Below are 10,982 nucleotides of genomic sequence, written 5' to 3' on the forward strand. Positions count from 1 at the left end.
ACTTGAAGTAATTTATTTGTATGCAATACCTTATTTTAATTTAAGGTACTTGTAATGTTTGGTATTTTGTGATTGATGTTATATGTAATACCTTATTTATTTTATTTATGGTGTGTGTAATGTGTGGTATTTTGTATTGGTGGTGTTTGTAAAAGCTTAGCGTTTGATTTATGGTGTGCGTAGTGTCTGATCTTTCGTGATTGGTAGTGTAGGTAATATGTTATTTGTTTGATGATTGATGGCATGTATCTTCGTTTAGTTGGTGATTATGCAGTAACGATATCACACTGTTCAATTACTTCAATCCATAAATATAAAATTGTAAATGTTCTGAATATTTTCACAATTCTCTTACGCATTTTTTTATTTTTGCTAAACCTTGGTGAAAAGATCCTCTGGTGAGTAACAAGTAACTTTAACAGATCTAGTGAAATGGCTGACAAGAGGATCGTTTTGTATATGTGTGGGTAAATTTTTGTTTAAAAGGTTTTGAATGCAATTTATCTTAATTTAGTGATTTTTTTTTCTAACTAGAAGTTCTATAAAACTTGTGAAGTAGTTAAACAACTAGCGAGGAAAATCAAGTAAGCACGATGACCTATTTCGTCGAAGGAAGTCAAAAAGTGATGAACACAATAGCACTACTACTATGTAGGTCAAGTTTTGTAAAGAATAGTAGGTGTAAAACTTTAAAGAAAAGTTCTACGTTCTCAAGAACTAGGTGAGAGTAGTGTACATTAACCTCTTGCAACTAATGTATTTTCCGTTTTAGTGTTGTTATTTTACCTATGAGCTTCCTGTGGTCCTAGGCTTTTTCTTGTTAAGCTGCGAATATCTTTGACTTAAAAATAAAAGTTCAAAGAACGAAGAGTAAAATGAAAATAGAGAACTTCTAGATATTGTTAGACCAGTATAATTTACAATGGCAATGATGATGGGCTGGAAAATATGTTATTAGTGTTAACAACATACCGCCGCTGGCTTAGTACGTTTTAAAGAATATCCAACTAGAAAACAGAATGTTTATTAACATAAAATAATTTATTAATACTGTATTTATTGTGCTTGACAGCTGCGATCTTTACCGTAATATTTCTTGACAGGTTGCTCTCTCATTCAGTTTAATATCGTTTCAGGCACAGCACCGATGACCTTATTGTTTGTTTTTTCTTAAGATTTATGTCAAAACTTAAAAAAAGGAAAAATTACATCGATCACTAAATAGTAACATGTACAGATTTTTGTTGTTGTTTAGCATTTTTCCACAAAGCTACACAAATGGTATTTGTACATAAATTCTGAACTATAGAGAAAAGGCAGCTAGTCAATAACACCCATCAACAACTCTTGAGTTTTTCTTGTCTAGTCGAATACTTGAATTTGACCGTCGCTCATATAATGCACCCACAGCCCTAAAGTGCAGAGCGAGTTTTTGCGACAACAGACACGAGTCGTGAACCATTGGATTCTTTTTTTGTACTGTTTTGTTAAGTCGTTATTCTAACTTGTGCTTTTATTATTCAATTGTATTGTTAGAAAATAATGCGATCATACATAGCTATACAAACAACAAACAACTATTTCAAAATTTTTATTAAAATCACAGCTCTCTCCCTGTTAATGTTTACTAAACTATACTATGAACGTGACTGCGTGTTTATTTCAAGTAAGAGAAACTATTACAAGATCTACATATTTAAAAATTTAAACTAATACACATGAAAATCAAGAACTTTGAATATTACGAGAAAGTTGTCTGTACAAATTCAGCAGTAACCACGCACAAGCCCCCCAGTGGCACAGAGGTATGTCTGCGGACTTACAACGCTAGAAACCGGATTTCGATACCCGTGGTGAGCAGAGCACAGATAGCTCATTGTGTAGCTTTGTGCATAAATTCAATCAAGCAAGCAAACCACGCACAATGTGAAATTTCTTGTCAGAACCGATCAATTCTTCCGGTCCAACATATAAAACGGTAGTAAGTATCTGATCATATAAAAATGCCCATTTGCTAAAGCTACTGCCACACATGTGTTCGGGTTCCTAAGTTGTTGGTGGCTAGCAAACTCACCCTCAGGCAAAAATAAGTCGCACTTTTTCTCTATATGCATCACTTTTCTTATTTATGTTTCTTTTTATCTGTGATAGCGCAAGAAAAATACTTGAAATATTGACAAAAGATAACTAATACTTACAACATCATCACATCTTTGCTCATGATACGTCTTTTATAGTGTACAAAAAAAGCTATGATTGAGGTTTATCCATTTTTCGAAATGTAATTTTTAACTTTCAATTTGAAAATGTGAAATGTAAAGGTTTCGCCAAAGAAACATTTTCTATTAACAACTGATTTATTTTAATATTGTTATGAAGTTAGGTGTAAGGAACATCGATTAGGATTGAGAGAGGTAAGAAATCTACCGGCCTTTGGCCAGTTTTTGAGAAATGCGGGGATTATGTTAATTCTAAGTCAATTGAAAGCGATTAGAGTGATCAGCCGCCTATATATATATGTATACAGACTGTGAACCTTTTTGGAAATGTTGCAGTGATATAAAAGTCTGTGAAGGTTATTAAAATATCTATACAAATATTGTGAACTTTAATGTAATATATTTATGGATAGTGAAATTATTATTTTTTTTCCCAAAAGACCGAGTGGTGAAACAATTGAGCAACATTGTGATGATACGCTGGAATTTTGGAGCCTGGGTAACTACGAGATTACAAAACAACAACAAGATTAAATGGAATTAACATTCCCGAATATATTCAGAAAGTTAGGTGTAAAGAACATCGGTTCGGGTTAAGAAAATGAGAAAGCAGCCGATCTTTAACCAGTCTATAATAAATTGGGGGATTAAAAATTAGCCACACAATTTATTCCAGTATGGAGACTACAAGACCTTATATGATTACTAAACATTAAAATCCGACATACGGGAAACAGGTGTAAGGTGAAAAGAAAGGGACCGGTTCGGCGTGGGTTTCAGAAAGGAACATAAAAAGCAGGAGTTTAATGAAGAAAAGAAAGAGAAGACCGGTAGATGAGAGAGACAGAACGAATATATCGAGAGAAGTAAAGGAAGAAAGTAACATGCTATCATTAACAACAACAAAAAAATCTAAATTTGTGTGTTCTTGATTATAATAATAAAAAGCTGTTTGTTAGGTTTCATTGCTATGAGTCAATTCCTCATAAAAATAAGTACAACCTAAATATAGTTGATGGACATAAGAATGGAAAGCGAACTATGATTATAGCACGATCGTAACTCTGTAACAAATATTCGTTTAGGTTTCAAAGTTAAATACACTAGGGCTTTGTGTGAATAGCTTTGGTCTTATTAATTTTATTAAAAAATATGTCCATTGACATACATATAGCAGGCACCTCAAATCTCCCCCTCTGGATTGTGATGTTCACGTGTTTTGGCCCTGTTTCACACTCCCACGCTTACTTCATAAATTTCATGCAAAACACGCAATGTCATATCTACTCGCAAGCTTTATAGATTTCACAACTTGAGATATCTGGTGTAAATCTACATGTTTAAGAGCAAAGTAAATTGTACAACTTGATCAAAAGATTGAAATAACAACCTAACAGAATTATTCTTTGGGTGTCTACACTGCTGAAAGAAATTAATTTATTATATATTTTGTCATAATATTAAAGTATATCGAAGTGAGAGAATAAAAGAGGGGTGCATAAGGCAAGGAGATATATATAATATGACGAGCAACAATTATTATATAATGGCACAAAGTTTCTATCTTATTGTATATCAGTCGGTGCTTATTTAGAACTGTAATGTAGTTCTAACGAGTTGTCGTATAAATCATACAGTCGTATATATATATATATGTTAACGTACAGATTAAATCATACAGTCGTATATATGTATTAACGTACAGATATTTCTGATGTACAAAACTGCATTGAATGCTGGGAACATTATTTTAAAAAGATACATCAATCATTATCGTCGAGATACAACTCGGATGTAACGATTTAATGGAAGAAACTTAAAACTGTACAGATAGCACACATACTACACAGTTACACTTACAAGTTTGTTTAAAAATGCAATTACGAAAACTGAATGAAATACAAATCATCCGGAAAGTAATACCTCTTCCAAAAATTACAATTACACATATTGGGTTCTTATGACCAACAGCTAAAAACGTAGGAGAAATATGTTTTACCTGTTACACAGTAGCGATTTGAAGCGTCCAGACAAACTCTCTAGCAGCTAGATTCTAGCGTGGCTTACCTGTGTGCATCTTTGAGGCAGATGCAGTTGTCCTTGGTTGTGGCCGTGACGTTAACTACAGATTTGGCCTTGGGCCTATCTAACCTGAAAATACGAAGCCTCAGCTGACGAGTTGATGCTGTAGAAGGTGAAAGTCAATGATTATTTTTTGTAAGCTGCCAAGGATATCCAGGCGAACGTAGGGGTTAGGATTATATTTTTTTTTTCATTAGGAAACTAAGTAGACGACAAATGTTGTCATTAATTTCGAATTTCATTAACGACAGAAGAAAAATTTTCTTCTAGACAGTTCTAAATCCCTTTTTGATAAAGAAAAACAGCGTCAACATAAAATAAACAATTAATACGAAGTAAAAATCATATAAATATAGCTAAAAATCAAAATATAAGAAACTCAAAATAAATAGAAATTACAATAACGGATACAGGATTGCAATTCAAAATGCACAAAAATCAATTTTGGAATTTTTATCTTTTGCTCAATTTTTCAGCGAGCACAGTTTGGGGTGGGTTTTCGTGAACTATTCATGTGCATGTCAACCAACTTACATGAAATTTGGTACAAAGATACTTTCTTGCAGATCCAAAGCAGCGATATAGAGATTATTTATTGATTTCTCTGTTGTCAAAATTGGCCACGTTGGGATTGCGTGGCGGAGACATGTTGCATTCGTCCGTGAATGTTTACCGTTTTAATTCAAAGCTGAGAATAGGCGTTCTTTACAGTTACAGAAATCTTTTAATGTTATTTTGAAGTAACTGTACACGCGATATTAACTTAATTTTTGGGATTTTGAATGACCCGTTCTATGTTGCAGATTAAATATCTTAAAAAACAAAAATATAGATTATGAAAAATGTTTCACTGATTTGCTTAGAAATGTGATTTAAGCTATAATAATAAAATATTTAATAAAATATTATTAAAATCTCCCACCTTAACAGAGGCAGACCGCACTTCAAGTATAGATTTTTTTGGAAGATTTCTTGGTTGTTGTGTTCACGTGACCTGAATGGTCATGATCATGCAAGCTGTTCACGTTAGAGATCATCCAGGAGAGATTTTTTATCTCTGCTAACAGTTTAATTAAATACATTTTAGTGTTTGAAGGTAAAGGTAATTTCTATATTGAATTTTTCAATCGATTTTGCCCAAGAAACAGTTTGTATTCATCAAAAATTCTAGTTGTCAATTATTGACAATACTTCATCCATTTTTGTGAAAATAGAAGAAAATTTTCCATCTTTACCAACTTAAATCCTCCGTTTTGATCATTTCCCCCTGCGCTAGTCAACCCCCTTTTGTTTGCTTAGATTGATTTAACAATTGTGTTGCAGTTTTCTTAAAGTTAAATCGTAGACTGCTAGACTATATATAAGGCAATAGATTAAAATACAAACTGTTAATTATAGGCCATAGGCCATAGATAGGCCTAAATAAGATGTTTTTAATTGTGTATCAGTTTAACGTTGAATATTATTTATGATTTTAACAAACTGTTAATATGTAATTGTAGTAAGAGATCCGCTTTACGAAATTATTTCTAATATAAAGAAACAGTAACAAATGTTTACCTTTTATATTCCAGTTATACAGTATACCAAAAACTCATCGCACAAGTGTGATTAAAGGAAAAATACATTTGGGAATATAATTTTCAACCTTGTTTATCGTTAACAAAACATTCAAGATATTCACACAGTTTCTAACGAGTTTTTATTCTTAACTTTATTAAGGGGATTATATAAAAATGAAATTCTTGTGACTTTTAATGAGATATTAAATCGACGTTTAAAGTAATCGTTGTGTCTTTTCCTCACTGCTTAGGTTATCTAATATCCATTTGTATGCATTCATAATTGATGTTACCTAACTGTACATAAAAAGAGAAAAGTTATGTATTTAACCGAAGTTTCCGCAGATTATTTGGCTTTTCTTTTGCAACACTACTTTTCAACTGATGCCAGAAATTTTCACTGGGAGTTTGAACTGTTCATTTCATACTTTTCAAATCACAAGGTATTTTCTTCTCCCCAAATACTGCTTATAAAGCAAGGCACCATGTTTTGGCATATTATTCAATTGAAATTCAAAGCCTAGGCCAATTAAGCATCATAGTAAGCCTGCGAAAATAGGTTAGTTTTACCTTTGACATTGATTCATATGATATCACATTTAGTTCTATTTAAAATGGCACCACAAACAGGCGTCTTGAACATGTGTTACACAATTCAGGTAGTCAAAGGCAAAGCCCAGGTAATGGAAAACGTGCAAACATATTGGACAAAATGGCATCTTCTATTGGACTCAGACATTTTGTTTGAGTTGCGTATACCCTGGTGGTGGAGCCCCCCAGTAGCACAGCGGTATGTCTGCGGACTTACAACGCTAAAAACCGGGTTTCGATACCCATGGTGGGCAGAGCACAGATAGCCTATTGTGTAGCTTTGTGCATAATTATAAACAAACAAACAAACCCTAGTGGTGGAACATGTTCAAACACGCTGAATAAGGTGGCACTTTCCAGTAAATGCAGCTAATTTAATGAGCTCCTCCCTGGCAGTATAAAATTGCACAAGAATTGTGATTTGTCTGGTATGAGTACAGCCTTCTTAAATTAAATCCAGTAGGTGCAGGCATATCAGTCACGATGATAACTCAGATGTTACATGGAGGGGCATCTCCTTCTTATTCAATTGCAGTACACAATGAGTCAAAGAAGACTCCTCCATGAATGCTGAATATTTTTATTAAACCATGAAACATAGTCTAACTTTGATTTTACTAATAGTTGCGCCCTCCTCCCCCAGTGGCACAGCGGTATGTCTGCAGACCTACAACGCTAGCTACCGGGTTTCGATACCCATTGTGTAGCTTTGTGCTTAATTTGAAACAGATAGACAAACAAAACAAGCTAATACTTGCATGTTGAAGCCTATTAATTATTCATGATTACATAAAATAAAAATTTACCCTACTGATTTCAACAGGTATTCCTTCTTTCTTCAGGGATAAAGAAAGAATGGTGTAATAGAATGCAGAGTGATAACATTTTAGTTTCGTGGATGAAAATCACTTTATGTATCATGAAATACAAAGAATAAATTGAAAGTTGAAAAAAAAGATTGTTAAACATAGAATAGTTTACAACATTGTTCTTTTTTAATTTCTTTTTATGTACTTTATTACTGTATTTACTTTTTATCCAAAACAAAACAGAAACAAACATGAAATAGTACAAAATATAATATAATTTGAAAGAAGTTTGTTTGTCTGTCCTCTAACTCCTCATGGGCTTTTAAATTTAGACCTGTCAAATATGCTTTGATTAAAACTAGGAATGATTCGCGATGTTCCAAAAAGATGTGATTTTGCTTTCAAAATGTATAGATTTCATAGCTTCAGTGAGGACTAAACACAGATCAGTCAGTGGGGGTGGCCACTAGGGCTGTTCGTGAAAGTTCTCCAAGTTCCTCTTTCCTTACATGGGATATACATATAGTCCATGTACTTTCAAGCATTACTAGCATATTTAGGACAAAAACAGAAACATTACTTATATTCATAACTGATAAAAGATTAATACTACAATTGCTTTTATTTTCAAATCCCATCAATCATTTGAAGGATTTCTGTTCCCACATTGTTTATATAGATACTTATATTAAGTCAGATGTTTTTAAGTCACATGTTAGTTATTGCTTTTCGATAAATAAAAACTAAAATATAAAATAAAATTTCACAAGCTTCTCACCGTGCATCGCACGGGTACATCTACTAGTAATAAATAAATCTGTAGGGTAACGATAAACAACATTTTTTATTTATAATACAAGGGGATTAAGATAAACGTTTCGGACTTTAACAAATTCCATATTCAGTATCTAAAGCAAAATAAAAGAATTACATAATTCCTAAGCAACTAACTAAAATACATTGCTATAATAACAGTAATTTCATCAAAACTACAACAACATAAAAATTAAATGAGTAACAAACAAAATACTGTACATATTAGAAAATGTGCAATTTATACGAAGACTGCATGTTGTTCAGTGTTGATGAAAGTTGTTTGATGTGGAGGGTTTCTTTAATCAGTAATTCCAGATCAGTGTTGGCTTTGCAGAATATATTGGAATTTGATAAGTTAAGTTCATGCTCTGTTTCTTCACTATGTATAGAGGAAACACAGGGATTACTTGGCTATGTTGGCATATAGAGGAAACACAGGGGTAGACCGCACACTATAGTGTAAATATCTTTGTACACTGCATGCTATAGTAGCACCAAATATTCACTCATTTATAAATAAGTGTTTGATAAACAGTAATTTCGTATTTGGTCAACTGTCAGTAGAAAAGACCTTTGGTGTACACTTAATAAAATCTTATGTTTCAATATTTAAATTATTTAAAGTTCACAGCACATTTCAGGAATACTGGACAAGTTGCTCCACGTTTGTTACAATATTCCAACAAAGAGATAACAGATCTTAAAACGTTACATTGATTTTTTTTTCAAAAAAGGTGAAAGTGTTGTCAGTTTTTTGCCTAATGTATTATATAAAGTTCTGGAAAAAAAAGAAAAGAGGAATAGTCTGAGTTTATGCTATACAATGCAAAAAGACTACCAGTGCTTGCAATTGTATAAATTTTGATGTAAGAAACGGATTAACACTGTCATTTCTGATTCGATTCACTTGGGCATATCAGCACAGTATGTAAATGTCTAACACTTGAAATAACCTTACAAGTCGTTTATCATTTTTATATTCACGAATTATCTCTTAAAAACTGACTTGTGTTTTGCAATACTTCTCAAATATTCCAATGAAAATTAAAGATCTTCGGTCGAACCTTAACTATGATGAAGGTAGCCAAAAAAAGATGTTTGTCTGATCTAGCTGAGGAGGATATTCATATCTTTACTTCCAGCGTAAAACTTTAAATATGTATTAAAAAAATGTTTGAAGCAGCTTATTCAGTATTGATTGAACATGTCATGAACAATAAATTGTGAGACATGGTGCAAAATCTCTGCGACGTATTAGCATCAGTGGCTGCATGTTTAATCATTAACGATAACTACACACTACTCGTCAGTCTTAGATTATGATAGAAATATTAACTTTAAGTTGTCGTTGCTTTCGTGTATTTCATGTGTATAATATGTTCTGCAGGTTTCTGAAATGAAGAAATATTGATGATCATCTTAGATCGAATCATTTTGGCGAATGTTTTGTAAATGACCACTATCTCCAGTAAAATATTTACAGAAGTACATGAAAATCTGTTTGATATAAAGTGAGATGCCCTGAGTGTAGACTGTAACATAATATTACGTGTGAATATTGTTTATAATTGTGTAAATATTCTATTCCTTTTGTGTGTTGATCATTCAGTTGTATTTATTTATGCTTGTGTAATGTACTTGTATTTCTTTGTTAGATTTTCTTTTTAATTAATGTGAATGCGTATAATTCATTTAAGAGATTTGAACATTTAAATGGCCACGAGCTTTTTAATTAGCAAAGTCCATCTTTAGATGAGAAAAAAAGGAAAAAATACTACTAAAATGTGTTGTTAGACAAAATCTACTACAATGTTATAACTTTAACATTAAAGTACTAACGGAACTGAGAACGTTGATTTTGGGCCTCAGTTTATATATCACTAAACTATATTTCATTTAGAGTCTCTGTTCATCTTTGGCCCTAGCCAGGATCTTAAACAAATTAGAATGGACAAGAACGTTACATTCACATAGGGTATGTATAAGTATATTGGACTTAACCAGTGATCTTAGGTTAACATGTTCTTTAACATATGTTAATAATTTTCTTTTGGTAGAACCAAAGTAACCTTGCTGTCAGCAGGGACAAGTTAATTTATAGACAACTAAAGAAGATTGTAAAGATGGAATATGGTCCTTGACTTAAAAAACAACAACAAAGGACTGAGGAAACAATTAGGTTTAAAAATACACCTCACCTGTATCTGCGAGTATACTCTACAAACAAATTTATGAGCTAATTTTTTAATAATTAAAAATATTGAGGCACATAGGGTAAACTAATAACAAAACCATCATGGCTAGAATAAAAAAAAATACGAATATCAAAGAATTTTGGTGTAAAAATGATTTTCCAAGTTATTTCGTTGATAGAAAGCTTTGTTGCTATTTAAATAACACAGGCCTGCGAATTTAAACTTCATAAAATTTGTTTTGGTTTTAATAACGGATTTTCCATAATTCAGCTACGCAGATTTCAAAAATAATATTCATTTTTTTCTATCACGTAAGTATTTTTTACAATCGGGAAGAACAAAAAACTTTTACATTTTATATTATTATATTTGTTAACCGGCACAGAGATTTTCAGGGAAATAGTCAATAAGTGATTGTAGGAAATGAACTTTCAAGTTCATATTACAACCCAATTCTTTGAATTTATGGAGCATGTTATTGGCAATATTTTCGTAATTTGGGTCCTTGTTGTTTTCTAAAAATTTGTCAATAACATCTTTAAAGGTAATCCACGCTTCTTTTTCAACTTTCCTCATTGTCCTTTCTAAAAATTTGTCAATAACATCTTTAAAGGTAATCCACGCTTCTTTTTCAACTTTCCTCATTGTCCTTTCTAAAAATTTGTCAATAACATCTTTAAAGGTAATCCACGCTTCTTTTTCAACTTT

General features: G+C 32.1%; 1 long non-coding RNA gene across 1 annotated transcript; it reads left to right on the top strand.

The window, feature by feature from the left end:
* Nucleotides 1-442: 442 nt before the first annotated feature.
* Nucleotides 443-3,181, top strand: LOC111086907. The gene is made up of 2 exons (XR_002611621.1): nucleotides 443-721; nucleotides 2,660-3,181. It is a non-coding gene; the product is annotated as an uncharacterized LOC111086907 (long non-coding RNA).
* The last annotated feature ends 7,801 nt before the right edge of the window (nucleotides 3,182-10,982 follow it).

Source organism: Limulus polyphemus, unplaced genomic scaffold, assembly GCF_000517525.1.
Source record: "Limulus polyphemus unplaced genomic scaffold, Limulus_polyphemus-2.1.2 Scaffold1544, whole genome shotgun sequence".
Classification (NCBI taxonomy): domain Eukaryota; kingdom Metazoa; phylum Arthropoda; class Merostomata; order Xiphosura; family Limulidae; genus Limulus; species Limulus polyphemus.